Source organism: Suricata suricatta, chromosome 7, assembly GCF_006229205.1.
Source record: "Suricata suricatta isolate VVHF042 chromosome 7, meerkat_22Aug2017_6uvM2_HiC, whole genome shotgun sequence".
NCBI lineage: Eukaryota > Metazoa > Chordata > Mammalia > Carnivora > Herpestidae > Suricata > Suricata suricatta.
This window is the reverse complement of record NC_043706.1, coordinates 143,529,642-143,552,458: the sequence shown is the minus strand read 5'-3', so window position 1 is coordinate 143,552,458 and position 22,817 is coordinate 143,529,642. Positions and strand designations below refer to the sequence as shown.

General features: G+C 55.5%; 2 long non-coding RNA genes across 3 annotated transcripts; one reads left to right on the top strand and one right to left on the bottom strand.

The window, feature by feature from the left end:
- Nucleotides 1-8,192: 8,192 nt before the first annotated feature.
- LOC115296518 lies at nt 8,193-9,491 on the bottom strand. Of its 2 annotated transcripts, none has more exons than XR_003910905.1 (2): nt 9,224-9,491; nt 8,193-8,989 (listed from the first exon to the last, which is right to left on the bottom strand). It is a non-coding gene; the product is annotated as an uncharacterized LOC115296518 (long non-coding RNA). The 2 variants fall into 2 exon arrangements; XR_003910906.1 differs by having other exon boundaries at nt 9,303-9,491.
- Nucleotides 9,492-9,617: 126 nt separating this feature from the next.
- On the top strand, nt 9,618-17,080 carry LOC115296710. Its single transcript, XR_003911010.1, has 3 exons — nt 9,618-10,951; nt 16,202-16,356; nt 16,878-17,080. It is a non-coding gene; the product is annotated as an uncharacterized LOC115296710 (long non-coding RNA).
- The last annotated feature ends 5,737 nt before the right edge of the window (nt 17,081-22,817 follow it).

The window sequence follows — 22,817 nt, the reverse complement described above, 5'->3', positions numbered from 1 at the left end:
CTGGGAACACTGTCGTCTATGCTTTACATTAAATAGTTCAGGAGGACATCCCGTTTCTGATTCCAGGCCACCAGTATTCGAGACAAGTGTTCTTTTTCAAGAACAATTTGAGAGAGAAAGACAGAGCATGAGCAGGGGAGGGGCAGAGAGCCACAGACAGAATCAGAAGCAGCTCCAGGCTCCGAGCTGTCAGCCCAGAGCCCGATGTGGGGCTCGAACCTAGCAGCAGTGAGCTCATGACCTGAGCTGAAGTCGGATGCTCAACCAACTGAGACACCCAGTTGCCCCCTAGACAGCTGTTCCTAAAGGCCAAGATGTGCCTCAGCGTCACGTGTGGGGCCGTGAGAGTGTTTATGGGCCCCACTGCTGTAAGGCCTTGTAAGATTTAATAGATGGAGGCAGAGACGGGAGGAAAAAGAGACCACGTTATGGAGCCAAGAAAGCCTTTATTGGGATCTGCGATTCCGGGTGAGGTTCCGTGACCCTGGGAGTGGGGAGTCGGGGAGATCACGCCTGATAGGCGATGGGGGGGGTTTATGGCTGAGGGGCTCTGGGTTTGATCTTGGGAGGGCAGATTATCAAATAAGGGCCTTTCCGGGGCGTGGCGGGATGGAATAGGTGGCCTCCTCTGTCAGGGTGACGGGAAGCTGGGGCTTCATGATTGGCTGCTTCAAATGGGGCAGGACATCCCAGGTCTGCAGGAGAGGGGCGGGGGTCGTCTGTGCACGTGCCCTCCTCCAGCCCCCAGAGAAATGGCCGCTCGGTCGCCACCTTTCGGTGACTCTTACAGGCCTCAGGACTGAAACCCTCAGGTGGGCATCCGGGAGGGGAACACACGTCTCCGCGGGTGGCCCATTGGCTCTGATGACCAGTGTGGGGAGAATTAACGTTTTAACAACATCTACTAGTGAATCCATGAACGTGGTCTCCATTTAGTTAACGCTTCTATGATTTCTCTCAGCAAGTATTGTATTTGCAGGGTTTTTTAAAGAGATTTCAGTTTTAAGTTATCTCTACCCCCGTGTGGGGCTTGAATTCACCAACCTTGAAGTCACGTGTCACGCCCCGCTCCGATGGAACCGGCCAGGTGGCCCCTCAGTATATTTTTTAGGTCTTTCAATTATTTCGTTAAATTTCTCCTTAAATATTTTTTATGCTGTTATACAGTTTTTAAAACTTCCTTTTCCAGTTTTTGCTTTGGTAGTGTGGGGAAATGTCGTGGGTTCTGTTGTTGTTGTCTTCTTTGCCTTATTTTCTGCAGCCTTGTTAAGTCACTCCAGAGATCTTTTCGGCAATTCCTGAGAATTTTCTGCATACTTAGTTATGTCATTGGCAAATAAAGACAGATTTTCTTCTGCCTTACTGATGTGTATGTCTTTTGTTTCTTTTCTTGGCTGATTTCAGTGGCTCCCCTAGTGTTGCGTAGAAGTAGTGAGAACACATATCCTTGTGCTTGCTTCTTTGTTTGTTTACGGTTGTTAAGTATGTTTTCCCAGGTCGGTCGGTTGAAATGATTATGCTTTTTCCTCTACTCTGTTGATAGGATGGATCACACTACTGGGTTTCCTCGTAAGAGGCCAGATCCGTGGTCCTGGGAGAAACCCCGCTGATCACCGCGCTAGTTTCCGGAGGCGGCGGTCACAAAACACTATTAGTGGAAGCCCTCTCACCATTCCAGAGGCCAGAGGGCTGAGATCAGGTGTGGCCAGGGCCATGTTCTCTCTGAAGGCTCGAGGGGAGGACTCTTCCTCAGCTTCTCCAGATTCTGGCAGTGCCCACCATCCTTGGTGGCCCTCGGTTTACCCCTTGCCCGCCCATCACATGGTGTTTGCTCTGTGTGTCTGTCTTCCCAAGACATTCTCTCCTCCGCCTGTCTGCTCTTCTCCCAAGGACACCAGTCCCATGGGACCCAGGGCCCACACTAATCCAGGATGACCTCGTCATAATCTAACTAATTGCATCTGCAGAGACCCTATTTCCAAATATGGGCACCTGCCCAGGTTAGCTGGGGTTGGAGTTTCAGCGTCTCTTTTTGAGGGTACAATTCAACTCACTAGAACCATGATATGCTACCCTTCCCGTATATTTCTGGGTTCGGTTTGCCGATGCTTTGTTGAGAGTCGCTGCATTTATGTGCGGGAGATTGTTTGTGACCATTTGTCTTGCGGTGGCCTGTCTGCATCCGTATGAGCACCTCCGGCCTCCGGGAGCGAGTCGGGAAGAAGATGGTCTGTTTGTTTGCTGATAAGAGTTTGTGCACGGTCAGTGCCTTCTCCTCAAGTGTTCCATAGAGTTCACCGACGGAATCATCTGAAGTTCTCTCTGCTTTTAATTCAAACTCAATTTCTCTGTTAGATAGAAGGTCATTCCGTTTTTGAAAAAATTAATTCTTGTGTCGGCAGTGATGAGTTGCGTCCTCCAGAGGATTTGTCTGTCGATCTAATCTCGGCCGTCAGATCTGTTGGCGTAGTTGTTCGTGACGTTTCTTACCATTTCATGTCTGCAGCGTCTGGAGCAGTGTCCTGAGCTAGTCATTTCCGCTTTTCCCTGTTTTCCCTGACCAGTCCAGAAGTTTATCAGTTTTATTGATCTTTTCAAAGAATCAGCTTTAGGTTTTATTCGTTTTCTTGATCACTTTTCCATTTTCCATTTCCTAAATTTCTTCCCTTATTTAATTACTTCCTTCCACATATGTAGTTAGGTTTCTTTTCCTCTTCCTCTTCCTCTTCCTCCTCCTCCTTCTTCTTCTTCCTTCTTAATGTAGATTAGCCACTGACTTTATAGCTTTCTTCTTTTATGATATAAACATTCATAACTATAAATTTCCCTCTGCTTACGACTTTAGCTGCATCCCAAGGTTTTGATATTTTGTGTTTTCACTATAACTCAAAATATTTTCTATTTTCCTTTGTGTAGCAGGTTGAATGGTGGCTCCAAAAATATGTCCACTTTCTAATCCCCTGTGGATATCACCTCACACGGCAGAAATGTAATTGTGGTGCGGGTCCATGAGGGCAGTTTACCCTGGACCCTCCCAGTGGGCCACATGCCTGCCTGTGAGAGGGGCAGAGAGGGGTGGGCACAGATGAGGACAGAGGGTGATGGGGGGATGGCAGGGAGTGATGCTCACTCCCACGGTGCCCCGGGGCCCCTGGGAGCTGTAAGAGGCAGGAAGGATGCTTGGAGCCCCAATTAAGCCCCGGCCGCAGCTCCCTGCCTCCAGTCCAGTAAGACTGATGTGGATTTCTGGCCTCCAAGGCTCTGAGAGAATAAAGGTCTGTTTTCGAAGCCTCCCAGTTTGTGGGAATTTATAACAGCCACCCCAGGAAACTAATGCGCTTTCTGATTTCTTTTAAATGTTTATTTCATTTATTTTGAGAGAGAAAGAGAAGAGAAAGACAATCTGTCAGCACAGAACCCAAACTGGGGCTCGGTCTCATAAACTGTGAGATCGTGACCTGAACCCAAACGAAGAGTCAGACCCTTAACCAACGGAGCCACTCAGGCACCCCTCACTGTATTTTATCCGTGGGTTATTCAGAAGTGTGGTGCTTAATGTGCAGGTATTTGGCAATTTCCCAGCTATCTTTATGTTACTGGTTTCTACTTTACTTCTGTTGGGTCAGAAAACACTGTCTGTATGATTTCAGCCCTTTACAACTTACCGAGACGGTGTTACAGCCCAGAGGGCCGTCCCCCTGACCGGTGACCGACCAGGACCCTGTGCCGCGGTGGGGCTCCTCCAGCCTCCGAAGGCCTGCTGTCTCTCTGCCGAGCGGTCCCGGAAGCTCTGACTGTACCTTCATTTCTTCTTCTTTCAGCGGTCAGGTTTGCTTCTGTTTTGAAATGATTATCAGGCACATCTGCTTCTAGGCTATTCCTAAGCCGCTCCCGCAATCCCGGGACTCCTGTTACATGGCATCTGTTTCCACCCCTGGCTTCTGACCTATTTGCGTCTTTATGTTTCAAGTGTGTCTGTTTCCTCCACACGGAGTACGGGGCCTCAGCTTCTCCTCGCCGGCAGTTTCCGCCCTCCAGGAGGGAAGCTGAGGCCGTCAAACTTGACGTTACCGGCACACGCGCTGAGTGGATCACCTTGCCACCCCTTTCTATGTGTGCCCCATGTTGGGCACAAACGAGGGGCGACTTCTCTAGAGCCAGTCAGACTTGCCTCCATGGGACCGCAGGAGTCTCCCACCCAGGAAGGGAGCTCAGCCACATGAGGCTGCGGGTTTGGGGGCTGCCGCCGAGGCCGGTGCCAGACACCCCTGAGTAGTCCAGAAGCCACGAGTGCTGTTGAAAACGCAGGGCTCTGCTCAGTGACTTGGGGGCCGTGTGGTCAAGATAGGGAGACAGATACTTCTGCTTTTGTTTGCTCTCAATGCGGAGCCCACTTGAGTTTGGTCTCTCTTTCTCTCAAAAATAAATAAACATAGAACAATTAATTTCAGTTGTTTCTTTTCTACTTTTTTAACTTGACCCCTAGAAGGCATAAAAGTACATAACTGGCCTGCATTATACTTCTCTTGGATGCTGCCACCTTGAAAGATTTCCCAGCTGCTTTAAGACTTTTGGACTTGGGGCGCCTGGGGGGCTCAGTCCGTTGAGCGTCCGACTTCAGCTCAGGTCACAGTCTCACAGTCCGTGGGTTCGAGCCCTGCTTTGGGCTCTGTGCCGGCAGCTCAGAACCTGGAGCTGCTTCGGATTTGTGTCTCCCTCTCTCTCTGCCCCTTCCCCGCTCATAATCTGTCTCTCTGTCTCTCGAAAACAAAAAACAAATTAAAAAAATAAAAAAAGACCTTTGGGCCTGGCCAAGGCCGCTCCTAGAGTGTCTGTTCTGTTCTTAACGAACAAAATAACCGTATTCTGCAAATCTGCCTGACCTTTTATTGTACTCTACTTGACCTGTTGTATTTTATCCTGCAATTCTTTCTCTTTCAACGAGGATGTATGGTTTACTTTTATCTTTTATCACTTTATTTGAATGGGTAGAGAGGAGGTCATAGAGCAGGCAGAGACCCTCTGTGCTCACAAAAGGGCTGCGCACTTCTAAAACCTGTGCACTGGGAGGCTCAGTCAGTTCAGCATCTGATTCTTGGTTTTGGCTCAGATCGTGATCTCACGGTTCACGAGTTCAAGCCTTGCATTGGGCTCCATGTCGGCACGGAGCCTGTTGGGATTCTCTCTCTCCCTCTCTCTGCCTTTCCTCTGCTTGCTCACACACACACACACACACACACACACTCTCTCTCTCTCTCAAAATAAATAAATCAACAACAACCAAGCCCCTCTACTTTCTGGGGAACTACACCGTGGAGCAGCCCTCCCCTCCTCCCCGAGGATGACCCCTGTGCTCCGGTGAGGAGGAGCGGCACTTGGCACCCAGCGCCCCTCCAAGGCCTTCTCCAACCCGCTGTGTCCTGCCGGAGCCCGGTCTCCGAGGGAATTCGCTGCCCTGCGCAGGAAGGAGCCCCTGCCCCCAGGAGCCCACCTGAGCTGCTCCCAGGTCCAGCGGGAGCGGCTGTGTTTCTCCTGGGTGACACTGCCGTCAGGAGACGCGGACGCCTGCCCCCTTGGCCGGCCTCCTCAGTTCGCAGGGACGCGGTTCGCCGGCCGGGTGAGGTCAGCAGCGCCTCCACGCATCCCTCGAGGCCCCTGCACGTGCTGTGGTGGCCGCCCCCCACCCCCGGGCTGGCCGTGTGCTCCCGGCATGGGGGACCCGCCTGCCCCTCCGCTGCTCCAGCTGGGACCTCCTGCGGCGGCCATGCGGCCCTGTCCCCAGCCCCATGTGTCGGAGGAGGCGAGGGCATCCCGGCTGCACGTCCTGATAAATGGGTGGCACGAACTCCAGCTTCTGAAGGCAAATGGTCACATTTCTGACCCCACCGACTTTGTGCGGCCTGTTCTTCAGGACCCCGAGTCCCTCTCGGAACGCGGGGGCGGGAGCCCAGATCCCGATGGCAACACCCCCCAGGCTTTCACAGCCTCTGTTGGGCTTTGGAAACCTGCTGACACTGAGGGCTGAAGGTCCTGCCGCCAGCCTGCATTTCAGTTCGGATCTTCACTACTCCTTGTGGTGATTTGAGAGAAGGGCACAGGAAGGGCCACGTTGCTCACACACCCCCTGGGCTTGACCTTGAGTGACCTTCCTTTCGCTTTGATCTCTGCTTCACAGGCACTGAACACCCATCCTCCAGTGCCCATGAAAACAGCAGATCACAGGCAAACACGGGCGCTGAGGGGCCCGAGGTCAGTGAGCACAGGGGTGGACACGGCCCGCGTCTCCCCGAGGGGCTGGGGCACAAATCAGCATGAGGCTGGGGGGGTGGGTGTGGGGGGGGCCGGACCCGGGAGCAGCCGGAGGCCGGGGGGGCTGCTGGAAACAGGGACCCCACCCGGCTCCGGGCAGTTGGCCAGGGAAGGGTCCCCACCCGCTCTTCTGGCCGGTGCTCCGTCACGGCTCACGGCCAGTCCCCCTGCTCCCTGTGGCCGGGACAGGCCTGCGCATGTCTGGGCCTCTGCTGATGTCGGGGGCCAGGCAGACGGAGAGGGGCAGAGCAGACCCGGTGGCTCAGGATGGAGGGTAACATGTGCACGTGCGGCGTGTGTGCACGGGACCCGCTACAGGGCTCCTTCTGGAGCCAGCAGGGCCTCCGCTGGCCTTGGCTCCCCGGCCCGGGGCCCCCACGTTGTCCTCATGGAGGAAGATGTCCTCCGGCCCGCCAACCCGGGGCCCCATCTCCCACTTTGCTCCTCTAGAGCGTCCCTCAGGCCGGGGGCGTCCTGGGTCCCTCTGCCCTGAGGCTCCAGCCGCTCCAGTCTCTCCCCTCCCCCCTCCTCCCTCCCCTGGCCTGGAAGTCGTCCCCTGAGCCTCCCTGAGCAGCTCTAAGGGCTCCTCTCTGTGGCTGACACTGATCCGCCACACGAATGTACACACCGGGTTTGCCCACTGCTGCGCCCTGGGGCCCTCGAGCTGTTGGCACGTCTCGGGCGCGGTGAATACCGCAGCCGTGCCGTGGGGGCGCCGATCCACGCTCCAGCCTCTGCCCAGTGACTTCCGGCACATGCGCCAAGCTGCCTTTATGTGCAGAGTCTGATGAACGCTGTGCGCCTTCCAGATCTCTCCTTGCCTCTCCCTGAAGCTCAGGTGCCTGGAAGCCAGTGGCCACTCGGTCCCTGCAAGGCGGATGCTGGGAGGGTGGCGTGCGCATCCCAGTCTGCGTGACCGGCCGTGTCCCCTTGCAGACCGCCACCGCCCGCACGGGGATCCGTCCTTCCCCCCCTCTCCCTGCTGTCTCGGCTGTAAATACGTCTTCCGTTAACCTGTGTCAGTTCCGGGGTCCACAGCTTTGCCTCGACGTCCCCAGCGCCTCCAGGTCTGGGGCTGAGGTGGGGACAGAGGGGCCTGCGCGCCGGTCCGCTTACGCCCTGGGGCAGCGCTGCGGTCAGTGCGGTTAATCCCACTCACACGAGAACGTGAAGTTCAGAATGACTTCGACCAGGGCTCTGTATCCTGCTTTGTGAAAAGGTGGCGACGAAACCGTGTTCACACGATGCCCCTTTGAAAGGATTCATGAAAGTACACAATGCCCATCGCTTTAGATCAGGAGGCTGACACGGTTTAGAAGTGACGACCACGTGGGTAGGGAGGACTCAGTCCAAAAGGAGAAAACGAGGAGAGAGTGCAGGTTAGTGGCGAGATTATAAATGAGTACAAACTACAGGCTCTCCTGGGGGCTCGGGGCGTCTGTGCTCACACCAAGCCGGGTCCCTTCAGATCTGTGCGTTCACAGCAGCCGCTCGGGAGCGCCCGGCGGGAAGGGGCTGCGGCAGGTGCCAGAAGCAGCCCCCACTGGCCCTTCACTCGGTGCCTGCGGCCCCCCGACAGCCACGCGGGCCTGTGGCCGAGGACGGTACAGTCCTGAGAGCCAAGGCGGTACAACAGGCTGCCCAGCTGGGGGAGGGGCAGCGCCCGGTCCCGTCCTCGAAGGGTCGGCAGCGAGGGCGCTGGGGCTCCGCAGCGGCAGGATCTCACACACACACACCCGGGGGAGGGGCAGAGGGGGGGGACAGAGGATCTGAGGTGGGCTCCGCGCTGAGAGCAGTGGAAGCGCGGACACAGACGGGTAGTAGATCCTAGCTAGTGACCCGTTTTGTGTATGTTAACTCAAAATTTAACTTACTAACTGAAAGTCTATATCACTTAATGTTTAATAACGGCTCCATTAAACAGCAGATGCTCAAATCCTAAAACTTGAACAACTCTTCCTGCTGTTTTTACAAAAGATGAGGTGTGTGCAGAGAAGGGCGGGAGGCGCAGAGATTCAGGGAAGACGCAAGCCTCCGGAGTGACTCAGCACCGTTCAGATTAAAGTTCATGCAAAAGTCGAAAGAGGGGATGTTTGGATTATGTTTTCATCGCAGTGAACTTGTCTTTGCTGGGACCTTGGCCCTCGGCCCCCCGGCTGTCCGAGCACACACTCCGGGGGCAGACCTCCGCGCGGCGGGTTCAGTCTCACGGGTTTGAGGCTGCACGGAAGTGGACCACAGAGGACTTCTGTCTGAGACCCGTCATCTTTGCAGCCTTGAGCCCCGCCGTCCGCAGTCACACGTCACAAAGCTGCCACACGTGGGGAAGGGGATCGCGCCCATGCCTGGCACCGTCCGCGTGCCCTGCACACCTGCTGATCCGCTCACACCGCCCTGAAACGTGGCAGCCTCGCTCTGGGGCCCCGTCCAGATGTGCGGCCAGCTGTGGGGCGCCACGGCCGCCCCCCGGACCCTCTGCGGTCTGCTCACCTCTCCCTGCTTTCTCCCAGACAGGGCACAGTCTGTAGCTTACGTTCATAGGTTTGTGTGTGTTTTCTTTAATGAGGCCAAGAAAGGAGATTGAAAAAGAAGTCCTTTATCATGGACTGACCTGCTTTGCAAACAAGGCTTTCTTGTTTGCAACAAGATATTGCAAACAATCTTGATCTTCATGATTTTCCTGTTATGAAAAAAAACCCCTCATTCTCTAGGCCTTAAAGCTTCTCGTTGCTGCTGGGGTTTGGGGGGGTGATGAAGGCAGAGCAGGGGGCCAGCTGCTCCTGCAGGACGGGCCAGCAGGCTGGTGTCCTTGCGGCCGTCAGCGGAGCAGAGTGAACCTCCCCCTCCCTCCATTACCAGCATGAGAAATCCGCATGTGACCTGCAGGTGCTCGTGCTCTGCATAAGCGACTCACCACAAGCAAACTCAGGGAGGCTGCACGCATCCGATCGGCCACGCCTGGTTTGCAGGGATAACTCTGCCTGACAGCATACCTGCTTCCCTCATCCGGGGGCTTCATTCCTAGCCTCCGGGCTCCGGGAAGTCGCGTTCTCGCGCCCAGAGCCTGTGAGGCCCCCGCCCGGCCGGGCCTCGCCTCTGCGCTGCAGCCCGGGGTCAGGCGCCCTGAGCACCAGGACGGCGGCTGCCTGCCCCGGGATGTGAAAAGATGCACGCGGCCCACCGGCGCCGTGAACGCGCGCGTCCTCAGACACGGGGTCGCGTCACAGACGGGGGCGTGGCTTTCTGCCCTCGTCGCAGCACAGTCCCGGCTCCTGCGCTGGTCTCTTAGGCTCTGGGAGCACTACGAGCCCGTTAGCGCCACACGGACCTCCCATGGCTTGGATGGGGTCCCCCTAGATGCCCCGCTTCGGGAACAAGCCTTCACGTGCGCGCTCCTCCTCCGGAGGTGACGTGTCCAACCGCGCCCCCTTTCTCCTGCAGCCGGGACGCTTTTCTTTCGCCGTGATATAAAATTCAACAATTCAAAACCTCCCTGCCCTCACGGAGCGTGGATTCTAGCAGAGGAGGAAGTACAGTAATGACAGTAAACGAATGCGCGTGTAATATAATCGCTGGAAAAAGAGGAAGGAGCACAGCAGCACGTGAATGGGGTGGAGGGCGGCAGAGGGCGGCGACCCCAGATTGGGGGAACCAGAGAGAGTCTCTCTGGGAAGGTGACGTCTGGGCAGAGACTGGAACCAGGGAGGAGCAGGAGCCACGTGAATGTCTCAGGAATGCTCCACACACACACGGCCGGTGAGCGGTGAGCACGGGAGCACTCCGGGAGCCAGAAGGGGAGCACTATGGGAGACAGTGTGGGAGCACTCTGGGAGACAGAGTGGGAGCACTCCGGGAGTCAGAAGGGGAGCACTCCGGGAGCCAGTAGGGGAGCACCCCGGGAGCCGGGAGCCAGCGTGAGAGCATTCTGGGAGCCACCACGGGAGCACTCTGGGAGCCAGCAGGAGAGCATGCCGGAAGCCAGCATGGGAGCACTCTAGGACCCAGCATGGGAGCACAGTTGGAGCCAAGGAAGACCACAGAGCACTGGTGAGATGTGAACCAATTCGTGCTTTTGGAAGAGCACCCTGGCTGCTTCCCGTAGACCTGACCGCTGAGGACTTAGAAGAACAAGGCCACAGGCGCGGCCCCTGCAGAGATGCGTGGTGCGAGCGGACATCGCTGGTAGCAGCGGTGAATCCTGTATCTTCTCTGAAATACGGTTTCATCTCCCACAATTAGATCTATGATCTGCCTGCACTTGAACTGTTTTGTAATCTAATTGGCCAAGCCCCATTTACTGAAAAGGTCATCCTAAATGAGACCCCAGAGAGATGACCTCTACCGTGTGACCCAGCAGAAGATGGCTCTCGACCAACCCGGAAGTGGGCTCGCTGGGACCCAACCCGGAAGTGGGCTCGCTGGGAACCCAAGTGGCCGCGTCTTCTCTGACTTCCGGCCTCCAGAACTGTGAAAGAAGTGTCTGTTGTGTAGGCCCCCCTGTTACAATATTTCGTCCCAGAGACTTGAGCGAGATCGCCTGCTGCCGCATGGACGGCACTGGAGGACAGGACCCTCCGCGAAATAAGCCAGAGACAAAGGAGGAGGTCCGTCCGGTTCCGCTTGTTCGAGGCGCCTGCGCCCGGTAAATTCACGGGCCAGAAGGTAGAGGGGAGGTCAGCAGGCGCTGGGGGCTGGGGAGCACGAGCTGTGGGGTTTACCTTTGGGGCTGATGGAAACATTCTGGAGTTAGATGGTGACAGTCGCACTAATTTGTGAATATATTGAAAACACTGGATTTTACACTTTAAAATGTTTAACATGTTGAATTTTATGTGGGTTTTGTTTCCGGAAAAATAATGTATTTATGAGGCAGCATTAAAGAAGTGTCCTTAAGCTTGGGAACAGGGGGAAGCTGGGGTGGCGAGAGAGAGCCGGAAGGGACTGGCTTCCTCCCTCCGCGCTCCCCTCAGGCGGGTCGCCCTCCCTCAGTCCCCACTGCCAGGGTGCTCAGCCTCTGAGGTCCTGGCTACGGGATGATCTTTTTTAAGCCCTTCAGTATTGTTTTCATCCTGATCTCGTCCAGCAGCTGAGACAATGTCTGAGCCAGTGTGAGGGGCTCCCGGGGACAAGGTGATAGCAAGGGGTTTCTCTAATCTCTGTAAATTCTGAACCAGTGAGCTCAGGGCAAGTCTGTGGGTGAGGGTGAGGGAGGTCATGGGGGACAGGACGCACCCCAAGGTGAGGTGCACAGTGAGGGTGGACAGGAAGCAGTGAACAGAAGATTGACAATCAAGTCTGATAACACCCGGCCAGAGTTAGGGGACACCCTGGGCGCCACCCGCACTGAGAGGCGTCCTTGATCTTGGCCCCCCACACTCCGCCTGCAATCTCGCTGCAAGTTGAGAAATGCTGTCTGCTCACGCTCATTTCTCTTTTCCTCTGGCCTCTGGAGACTTTAATTTAAAGTCATTCATTAGTGTCCTCTGGGGCCGTGGCACAAATGATTTCTAGATGTATAAACAGTAAGACCCAAGGAAGACAGGAGCACGGGGTGGAGAGGGGAGGCTGGATCAAGCAGCAGGACACACAGACACAACCTGTGAGCCTAGGGAGCAGATGGGGGCGGGGAGGGGGCAGCACAGGGCAACCTGCCCCTCCCGCCTCCCCGCGGCCCGCCCGCACCCACCGAGACAGGCTGCTCTAGTCCAGCACCAACGGAGCGAGACGTTCATTCTTTCCGTCAGAAGGCGAACGGCTTAGCATTGAGCTCGATGGAGGCTACGGTTTTCGGTTCACAAACTTAATGTGAAATTCACGTTTGCAGTGGCTCAGAGCAAGCTCCCGTCAGTCTCGTTCCCTAACTGCTGCTGCTGCTCTTCCCCTCCCCGCTTCCCCTTCCTCCTTGTGTTCCTCCTGGAGGCAGAGCAATTGGGCAGCTGGGGGGCAGGGGAAGTTTCCAGATAATACGTGTTGAGTCCTGATCCGCTGCTGAACTCGTACTATATGATTTTGCGGCCCTTGATGACACCACACGACTGTCACTAGTTTGGATGCCTCTTCTAGGGTGATATACAGCTGTGAACAGTTGAGAACCGCCCCCGTAATAAGTCCGGTGGGTCTGGGGCAGCGACCCTGGGAAGCTGAGGCCGGGGCTGACCGACATTTGTCCCCGTAAACACTTCTGCACTTTGGCATTTTGAAGAAAGTCAGCATTCACTACCACATACATGAGTCCGATTTTTGGCTGTGTAACAAACAGCCCCAGACTCTTAGCAGCTTACAGCAGTAGCTCTCTCTTCCTCACAGTGAGGCCACTGGACGGCGCTGCCTAGGCGGCCGGCCCGCCGGGCTGCAGACCCCAGGCAGGCCCGGGGCCCTCGGAACGGACGGCATCTCCCAGAAGTGTGTACAGCGGCTCAAGAGGCCAAACTAACTCTGTGCCCTCTGCCCAGGCGGGAGCAGTGGGAGGAAAGTCCACCTGCTCTCCGGCCACAGGTCACCCGCAGCGAGGGGACACAAGGAGGGGAGCCCATGAAGCCTCGTGCTGCATTAAAAATAAAGTGTGAAAACAGTGTCTTTAAATAAAGAGCATGAAAAGAAATTAACAGTTAAAGAAGATTAGGAGTAAACCAACTTCAATATCAAGCATAGGTCATTGAAGCTAATGTTTTCTGAGCTCTTACCACGATCCTGGCATTGCGCTAGGGATCGTATGGGCAGCCACGGTCTTATTTATAATCATGACTTCACTGACGAACACGTCAACACCCTCCTAACAGAGCCTGTGTGATTTTCTGTGCTGTTTTAAAACATGGGAAACTGGGTGTTTACGGAATTCAGGGCACAGCTAAGGTATCAATAGCTTATAAATGGATTTAAGGAAACAACATCACCAGGGTAGGGGAACCCTCACCCTCACTGGGCCACATTTCATGTTTGCAACCAAGACACACATGGGAATAATTCATGACGTCTCCCTATAGTAAAAATACCCTTCAGGGTGGGTAACCGATGGCATTTTTTTATAACGGAATTTAATATGATTTTATATAACCCGTGTGAGGAGAGACCCACCTGCTCTGTCCGGAGGACAGCGGGCGCCCCTGGGCTCTCGTGCGCACCCCGCCCAAGGCCAGGACTGGCCGGCACCCAGCCCTGCCAGGGGCACTGGGGACGTCTGTGAGGCCCAGCTGTTCTGGACGGATCACTGCAAGGCTTGGGTTCACTTCAGTGCAAGACTTCTGAAATCCAACTCTGTTGTAGAGGAAAAGCCCAATTCTAGAACTTTCCATGCACCAAGGCGGGAGATCTCAGCCTCTCAATACAGATTTCTGTGCTCTGGAGACACTGCAGGTCTGCAGGTTTTATTTTCTCTCCTCAAACTCCCCCTGAAATGTGCCCAGTTCATGCAGGGCCCAGCCCGCCTGGCGCCCCCCACCCACTGCCTGCTCCTGCCTCACCCCTCCCCCTCGTCAGACCCGTCAAAGGCCTCATGTGTCACCCCGCTAGGTGATGTTTGTGCCCTGAGACAATGGTAGGTGACGGATGTCAGCCTCCCGTGACTGACCTCAGGGAGAAACCCAAAACGGGAAGAACGAGAAAACCAGGTAAGTGGAGGCGAGCACACACTATTCCCGGACAGTCAGATGCGATGGAAACATAACGTACTCAGATGACCTAACGGTCTTTCTTGTGCCTCCGTGGGAATGGGCAGACCGTAATTTTGACAGCCGACCAGATGGCACTTTGTGACGCACGGGTCCCCCGTGGAGAGCGGCTCGCAGACCCGCGGACCCTGCCCCGTTCTGCGCAGATGCCCTGTGCCCGACGCGCCCAGCAGCTCTCCAGACCCCCCGAAAGCCTGCCCCCCGGGTTCCCGTCCTCAGTGAGACAAGGGACAGAGCGTTCCACCCTTCTGTGAGGCTGGCTTGTATTTTAGTGATGATTTGGCGACTGTGAAGGGACCCCGGAAGAGGCCCCACCTTCTCTGGAAGTGCAGGTTTCAGGCCTCGTGGAGGGAAGACTCCAGGATCCAGAACTAAAAATGCTTCACAGTTTTGCGGGTTTGAATGCTGAAGCCTCCACTAAGCAGATGAGATTCTGAGTGAATCCGAAGGCAAGGGACAGCTCTCCTTTCCCGGGGAGGCGGACCCGGGGCCCCGGGCCCGTACGGCTGCCGTGGGGGGCGCAGAAGACAGGCCGGCCACTTAGCGTTCCCGGCACTTTGCATGTAGCCAGGCTAACCCGAATCAGCACCCGGGTCCCCGGTGAAACCCCCGCGCAGGGCAGGGCATCACCCCGCAGCCCCCAGGAGGGGACAGGGACCGTCACACCTGGAGACACAGGACGGAGAACACCTTCCAACATGCCGGCAGGGTCACGTTTACTCCACATGTTCGCGTACTTGCAAGTTTCTAAATAAATGGAAAAGCGTGCTGATTTTGGCACTCAAATGGCCTAAATGAGGATCCTTCGAAATACCTAATTAGTGTGTCTACACACCCAACTGCAGAAACCCGGATGTTAAACTAAACCACCAAGTGAGACGCATATTTTGATTGGTATCCAGAAGCTTCCCAAAGAACACTGACAAGCTACCAGCTATGTCAGAAACTGTTAAGACATTTTCTGAAATAGTGACGAAATTGAGCTCAAAATTACCAACTCCCGAGACGGTACTTCCTCCTGTTCCACCTTTTTGTCCTTCAGTGAAGGTGCTGGGGATGAGGCGCTGAAATCCAGCCTCCGCTACGCCCCACGGCCTGCGGCCCCCTGAGGAGGGCCAAGCGCTGCCCGGATTGGAGCTGGTTCTCAAAGCCTGGTAGGGACGTAGTTAAGGTCTTCTCCCCTAAGTTAGAGCGAGGGCTGTGCGCCCAGGGCAGAAGCAACTCAGAGGCCCGTCACTTATGATGCCATGCAGTTCCTTGAAGGCAACCGTCCTGACTTTATAATCTTTGCAAAACCAGAATCAATTCAAACTCCTTCGATCCCCACGTCGCCCTTACTTCTCTCAGAAGTCGGGTAACCTCCCTGGGATCCTTAACCTTCATCATTCTCTATTCCTGAGATTGAAGAAGAAAAGGAAAAAGAGGCCGCCTTAAAAATACAAATGTTGGGGCACGTGGGTGGCTCAGTTAACCATTGGACTCTTGACTTTGGTTCAGGTCATGATCTCACAGTTCCTGGGTTCGAGCCCTGAGTTGGGCTCTGTCCTGACAGCGCAGAGCCTGCTTGGAATTCTCTGTCTCTCCGTCTCTCTCTGCCCCTCCCCTGCTTGCCTGTGAGTGCTCTCTCTCTCTCTCATGCATACACACACACAAAATAAATAAACGTTATTTTAAAGATACAAATGTCTATAGAATCCCCTTGCCCAGAATCTAGCCCAAGGCTTTGACTGGAATATCATATTCGAAAGACACATGCATAGACTCAGATGTGACCAGACAGCTTTAAGGAACTAAAGTTGACTTTTTGGAGACAAGGAAGGCTCGTGGAGGGAAATGTCAGCCTGGCGCCTTGCGTGCAGGGTCCCGGGGACCCCCCAGGTGAGTGAGGAGGGTCAGCTCCTGGCAGGCTCAGGAACCTCAGGATATCTGCGGGAATCTCGAGGAGAGAGGAAGTGACCGCATGCCCAGGCTGCAGACAAGTCTCGCGGGAAGTACTTGGCTTGGTTCTCAGCCTTCACAGGCTTGATCTGAAATTCCTTATGAAAAGTTCCAGCAAAGCAGATTTAAAAAAAAAAACAAAAACACAATACCTGTGTAGTTAACCACCATTCTTGCTGTGTTTATGATAATAACAGGACAAATCTGCTGAAACTGGACTTATTTTATGAACAAATTAGTCTTAATTTGACCATTGTTGGGAAGCAAGAATTCCTGTCCCCTTCTAGGTCCTTCTAGCCAAAGAATCAAGTTGACATGAGGCAGATTCACAAGAGAAAATCTAACTTCATGGCGTACATGCAGGGAATCCACACAGACCTGGAAATTCCAAAGACAGCCAGGCAAATTGAGGTGCATGTCCTCCTGAACCGAGGAGAAGGGGGTGAGTGTCCGGGGCGTCAGAGGGAGGGAATGTGGCTGACGGGTGGGAATTAGATGCTGGCCCCGCCATACGCACATACAGTTAATCACTACTGATAACCCTTATTCTGGAAAGACCCCCAATTGAGATTCTTCTAGTTAAGGAAGAGGGAAAGTTTCTCATGAGTCCATACGGTCTCAGTTGCCTTCAACTCAACATGATCTTCATGTCACAATCGCCCTTCCTGGGGTGGCCTACCCTTGGCCCTTACTATCTCTGATGGAAACGGGGTGATTTTAGAGAGAAAAATATGTTTTCATAACATGCCTTTGTGGATGTGAGACTCTAGTTCTGATTAACTGTCTTTGAGTGTCTGTCGTTTGCCTACACTGCCGGGCTGGGTCCTGAATTCTTCCACTTGCCCCAAATATCCGGAATATCTTCCTGTGATTCTCTAAACTAAGGTTTCCAATTCTCTCCCTTTTTTCTTTTTTCTTTTTGACCTGGTATCATTGGGAACAAAACTGCCCTTTTTCTGGAAGGCTTGTAGCCCGCAGCCGGACAACATGAGGTAGACTTCAGAGAAGCTGTCACAACGGCCACGAGTTTACGCAATCCTCGGGTCCCCACTGGACAGGCCGCGGAGAAGGATCACCAGAGACCTCCAGCGGCGGCCCAGGAAGGCCTGTCAGATGGCCACGGCCCGCTCCCCGCCCGTCCCAGGACGCTTCCGGCCCCACACCTGGGGGTTTCACTGGCGGCCTTCAGGACGCAGGTGCTGGGTCATAACCTATATATTTTTTTTATTTGCATAAGAAATGCCTCTTATTAACTTGCACCTGAACTCTGAGAGCGCACCCGCCCCTGAGAGGAGACAGTGGCTCGCCGGAGCCGACCTGATCCCGACACTGGGGAGCAGACTCCTTACCCAAGGCCCCCACAGAGCAGCTTAACTCCAACTGCGAGGAAACACCGCGCATCTGTGATATTTTAGGGAGAAAACGTGTGGTCAGAAGGAGAGACTAGTAATTCGTAACCACACCAGGGACATACGGGCCAGACTTGGGATGACTCCTGCTCGCGGCTAATTAAGTCAGAAGGCTCCGTGTTGCATCCGCCTTAAGTGACCTCACACTCGGGGAAATACCAGCTAAGTGGTTTAGTTCTGAAATCCTTGGCTTAAATCTATTCTGAGGTTTCTAGCTCTGACATTAGTCTTTTTAGTGTTACCATGTTTACCACATGAATTGTTAGCCTCCTGCTGTGTGTAGACCGTGGGGTACAAGCTGACGAGGTAAAACATCTACTACTCTGACTGCCGGATGCGCTTCTGCACACGGGCTGACCCCTGACGCTGGACACGATGACACACCTGTAAACGCAGTTCCGTGGTACGAACAATGACCCCAGCGGCCTGGCCACGCCCACCGTGTGGACACACCCTCCGGTTCCCTGGGGCGTGGAGACCACCCATCCACTCATGATGTTTGGTTTCTTCCTGAGAAGAGGAAACCTGAGTGGAAAAGAAAATTGTGACAGGCCGTGAGGAAGTAAACTGTTTGCTTTCTTGGCATATTTGGGCGCAGACATGCGCCTGTGCACGGAGGGCAGACGCTTGGCTCCTGAGGAGCCTTGTCAGCCCACAGCAGCGTCCCGGGGGGACATGTTTTAGGTCCCGAGGAGCCATCAGGACAAGGGAGTGGGTCCTGCCCCACGGAAGGGGTCAGACACCGACAGCCAGGAGCTAATGGCTAACGCAGGCTTTAGGGTCAGGAGGGGCGGGCTCCAAGTCCCAGCGCTGCTGTGTGGCCTAGGTTAATGATACCCCCTCTGGGTCTTAGCTGTCTTCTCTCAGCAGGTGTGATAACAGTCACTTCTGTGCAGTAAGGGCACAGGCCCCGTGCTCAGGTGGCCTTGACAGCATCCAGCTGTGCCCCGTCAGGAGCTGCCCTGCGGCCTCTCTGGCTCACAGCCACTCGTAGGATGAAGACCAAGCCCTGGTGTGCGCATGAGCCGGGCCGGCCGGGCTCAGGCCGGGGCTGGGGTGTGGTGTGGACGGCAAGGAGAGCCTGCTTCATCAGGCGTCAGCCAAGAGACAGAGAAGGAGAAACGGGGATTAGGACCCTGTGAGGGGGACGCCCAGGGGCCGAGGGAGGAATGGCAGGAAGACACCGGAGTGTTCTCGGAGATCCAGCTGTTCCCAGCACCGGTCCGTCCCCCAACCACCCTGGGGCAGACGCTGTTGCTGTCGCCCTGTGTACAGTGGGGGAAACTGAGGCACGGGCGGATAGTTTCAAGGTGAAACCACATGCCTAGCAGTGTGAGCTGGGACCAGAGCCCCTGACCCCCGCAGTCCGCAGGGAGCCTGGTGCGCAGCTGTGAGGGCGCAGGGGCCTGGCCCGCAGGGCCCAGCCGGTGTGGCGAAGGGAGCCGGGAGGGACGCGAGGGCGCGGCCGGGGCACTCGGTCCTTATCAGACTCCATAATCGTTCGTCCAGGCCAGCTTGGCAGGAAGCTCTGAGCTCCTTCCTTTTCATGCCCCTGCCCCCAGTGGCCGCGGCCGGTCCCCAGAAGGCAACGGGAGGACTTGTTCACGCTGCTTGTGACAGAGGCGCACGTGGCCGCCTGCAGCGCTGCGGTGAGCGTGTGGCCGGACACGGTTGAGAGGGAGAAAGGGTGCCTGCCCGCAGCCCCCACCCCGCGCCCCACTGCCCACCCCCCCTCTCCCCGCGGGTCCCCGGAGCCCTGAGCATGGCGGAGGCCTCCAGCACCCGGGCTGCAGTAAGACTTGGGGGTCCCCCCCTCCAGCGGCCACCCTGAGCCACGCCGCCCAGCCGAGCAGGGAAGGTGGGCTCCCAGCTGCGGGCCCGGCCAGGACGGAGCTGGGAGCCCTGGATGGAACACCCCCGCCTTCTTCCCACCTTCTTGTCCCACCGCCTCAACCCCGTGGCTCTGGGTCCAGACAGACTCGCGCCTCAGTGCCCGCCTAGTGTCACCGCCAGGAGTGGGTTGCACTCGTGACCACGTTCCAGTGCAGCTTTTGGACCTGCGCCCGAGAATGGGACGTCCGGGTCTGAATCCCCACCCCTGACCGTGACTTAGAGGATAGGTGTTCCGGAACCGAGAGCGTCCGGGCAGGCAGGCGCAGCCCGCAGGCGGCGGAGGCTGGGGGCCGCCTTCCGGGCTGAAGGCCGCAGGGCCAGCGCCGGTCTCGGCGAGGACAAGAGACCCCCGGGGACGGCGCCTCCTCCCAGCCCCCCTCCTGCACCCGGGGCCTCGGCTGGGCGCCCGCTGTCCTGTTTGTGACTCGGGTGAGCGCAGAGCAGTGGGTCTGCACACAGAAACCCCGTCTGCGCGGGTGGGAGTGAGGTGCGGTGTGGACCCTGCACCCCCGGGAGGCCTCCGAACGGTCCCGCAAACCCTGGAACAAACCGGCCCTGGATCCTCACCACCCGCCGGGAGGCGAGCCGCCCCCCCGTCTGCCTCTGAAGCCTGAGTGAGGTCCGCCCGCTGCCCTTGCGCACGTGACGGAGGCCGGGGAGTTTGCAGAGCACCTCCAGAGGCCGCGTTCACTTTGGAGAAACTTTCGACCCTGGCAGAAAAGAGCAGAGAAAACGGAACTAAACTAACACTTGGGAGCAACACGTTGTGCCCACGAGGCCGCCCCCCCCCCCCGACTGAGCCACGTGCCACCTGCACCCCCTCCGCCGAGAATTTCAGGTTCCTTAGCAAACACGTTTGGATAAACCATTTTAACACGGTTCCTGGGTGCTGGGCTGGTGGGACTGGGGACTGGTGGGAACCCGGAAGTGGTCGTTGTGCAGATTGGGAAACTGACAATCTCCAGGTGATTCTTTCTTTCTTTTTTCTTTCTTCCTTCTTTTGTGTCTTTATTTTATTTTGAGAGAGAGAGAGAGCAGGGGAGGACCCGAGAGAGAGGGAGACACAGAATCTGAAGACAGACCCCAAGCTCTGGGCTGTCAGCAGAGCCTGACGCGGGGCTCGAGCCCATGAACCGTGAGATCATGATCTGAGCCGAAGTCAGATGCTTGACCAACTGAGCCCCTACGCGCCCCTCCAGGTGGTTCTCTCAAGGACTTGTACACTCTCCGCACGGGCCAGGCCTGCCCTCGCCTGGTCCAGCCCCTGAGCGGGTCAAGGAAACCCGCCTTTTCCCCATTAGAAGCTACAGAAAATAGTTAAACGTCAGAGGACTGAACCCAACTGCCTTATTTTATGTTTTGTTCGAGAGCCCACCGCCACCGTCAGAAACAAAGGCGCCCGGCCACCTGTCTGTCTGCGCACTGCCGACTGGAGCGCGCACCTCTTGTGCTTAGGCTCCGAGCAAGTCAGATAATTCCCTCAGTGTTCTGCATTCAGTCTCCCAGAGCAGAGCATCAGGGGAGAGCCACGTTAGTTCCTTGGTGGTTCCAACAAATGTCTCTCTGCACAGACACAGCAGATAGACAGACAGACACACAGATACAGCCCATGGAAACTACATTAGCGTGCACGCTCTGACTGCGTGTGCTCTATGAAATACAGTGTCTCTGGGGCCTGAACGCTAGTTTTGGTAAAACTCTCAAAGCCTTTGCCAAAGGTTCTATGTAAACTGGCCCTGAGCCAAAGTGGGAGATCCATGTCTTAGATTCCTGCTCTCCACCTCTGGTCATCTGCAACTTCTGTAATCACTCCAAGTGTCTAGCATCGAACATCCTCAAGTGAAAGTATTATGACAAGCAAAAATTTACCTTTCTCAGAGGTATTTATATTTAACAGAAATAAGTGATTTAAATCCAGGGGGAAAGTGTCTATCGTAGAATTTCCAAGGTTAATACACATTCTATTCCATCCATCCATCCATCCTTCAATTCAACTAACACTGTATTTACTGAGCTATGTTTTGTGCCAGGAACTCCTCTAGATACAATATTGAAAGTTTCTGCCTGACAGAGAGTTCACTCCAGCTGAGCACTTTCATAAAGCATTTTCACATTCACTCTTCCATGAAAACCTGGCAGACATCTGAGAGGCGCCTAGCGTATCAGCCAGCAGTGATCATAGTAGTGCTGGTGACAGGCCTTCCCAAACTCGGTCGGTGCCAAGAACCGGTATCGAGTTTCATTTTCCTGGGTCTCTGGGCCAATAGCGGCTCACCGGACCTGTGCTGTGCTTGGCTACGTGGGCTGGGAGGCTGGGCCCCGTGCTGTGGGCGACATTGGTCGGCCCCACACGTCACCCCGGGGCCGCTGCGGGACGGCAGCTCACCAGGCACATCCTCCCGTGCTGGAGCTCCCTCGTGCGCACAAGAGCGGTCAGGGGCATCCATGCAAGAACTGCTGAGCCTCTGTCCGAGACCCGTCGGCAGGCAAGTCCCCTGGCCTTGCCCAGTTTCAGTGGCCTGGGACACATAACCTCACTTTCTTTTTTTTTTTTATTTAAGGAAAATTTTTTTACTGTTTTTATTTATTTTAGAGAGAGAGAGACAGCATGAGTAGGGGAGAGTCAGAGAGAGAGAGGGAGACACAGAATCTGAAGCAGGTTCCAGGCTCTGAGCTAGCTGTCAGCACAGAGCCTGATGCGGGGCTTGAACCCACAAACTGTGAGATCAGGACCTGAGCCAAAGTCGGACGCTTAACCGACTGAGCCACCCAGGCACCCCTAACCTCACTTTCTTGGGGGGAACACTACTCAGTCATGCGGCAAAGGGTTGGTGTATAATCCCTTCCAGGTGAGAGAAGAGTTGGGGGTACTAATCCAGCCTACCGCAGCAGGAGGAGTAATATCCCTATTTCACAGATGAAGAAACTGAAGCTCAGAGAGACAAATTTGTTTGTTCATGGTCACATAATCATTAGTGTAAAAGCCAGGCCTTATGGGTCCTAGTTTGAGGCTCTTTGGTTATTGCCCGATTTCCCCTACGTAACCTGGGTGTCTTTCATTCACACAAATAGGCCAGCTTCTTCTGCAAAGTGTGTCCCAGTATTACGGATTCCAGAAACCCCGACTCAGGCTGGTACAGCCCTCGCCGGCGGCGTTTGCTCACTCCTGTCTGTGGCCATTTGGACTCTCTGCTGATGTGTCTTGTGAATCACTGAATCGCTGGATGTCTCGGAGGTAGAGATAAGGAGGGGGTGACCCAGGGTGGACCCTGGATCTGCACAGACCACAGACCCCGTGCATCCCCACGGCTGTGTGCGAGAAACGGGAGTAAAACCCAGAGACCCGAACATCCTGACACACTCACTCATTAAAGGATCTGCCCTGGAGGCCAAAAAAGAGGAGGTGCTCGTGCCGCTGGATGGAGCCTAGCTCCCCAAGTCGTTTTCCTTCCCGCTGCAGCCTCTACAGAGGAAGGGCGCAAGGCCTCTGGCCAGAGACATTCACTTTAAAACGCAGCAGCCCCGAGGAAGCTATTAAAATGTCGCGCTCCTAAAGGCTGCGCTGGTTCCCGGGTGTCCAGCCCAAGCGGAGGAGACCCTG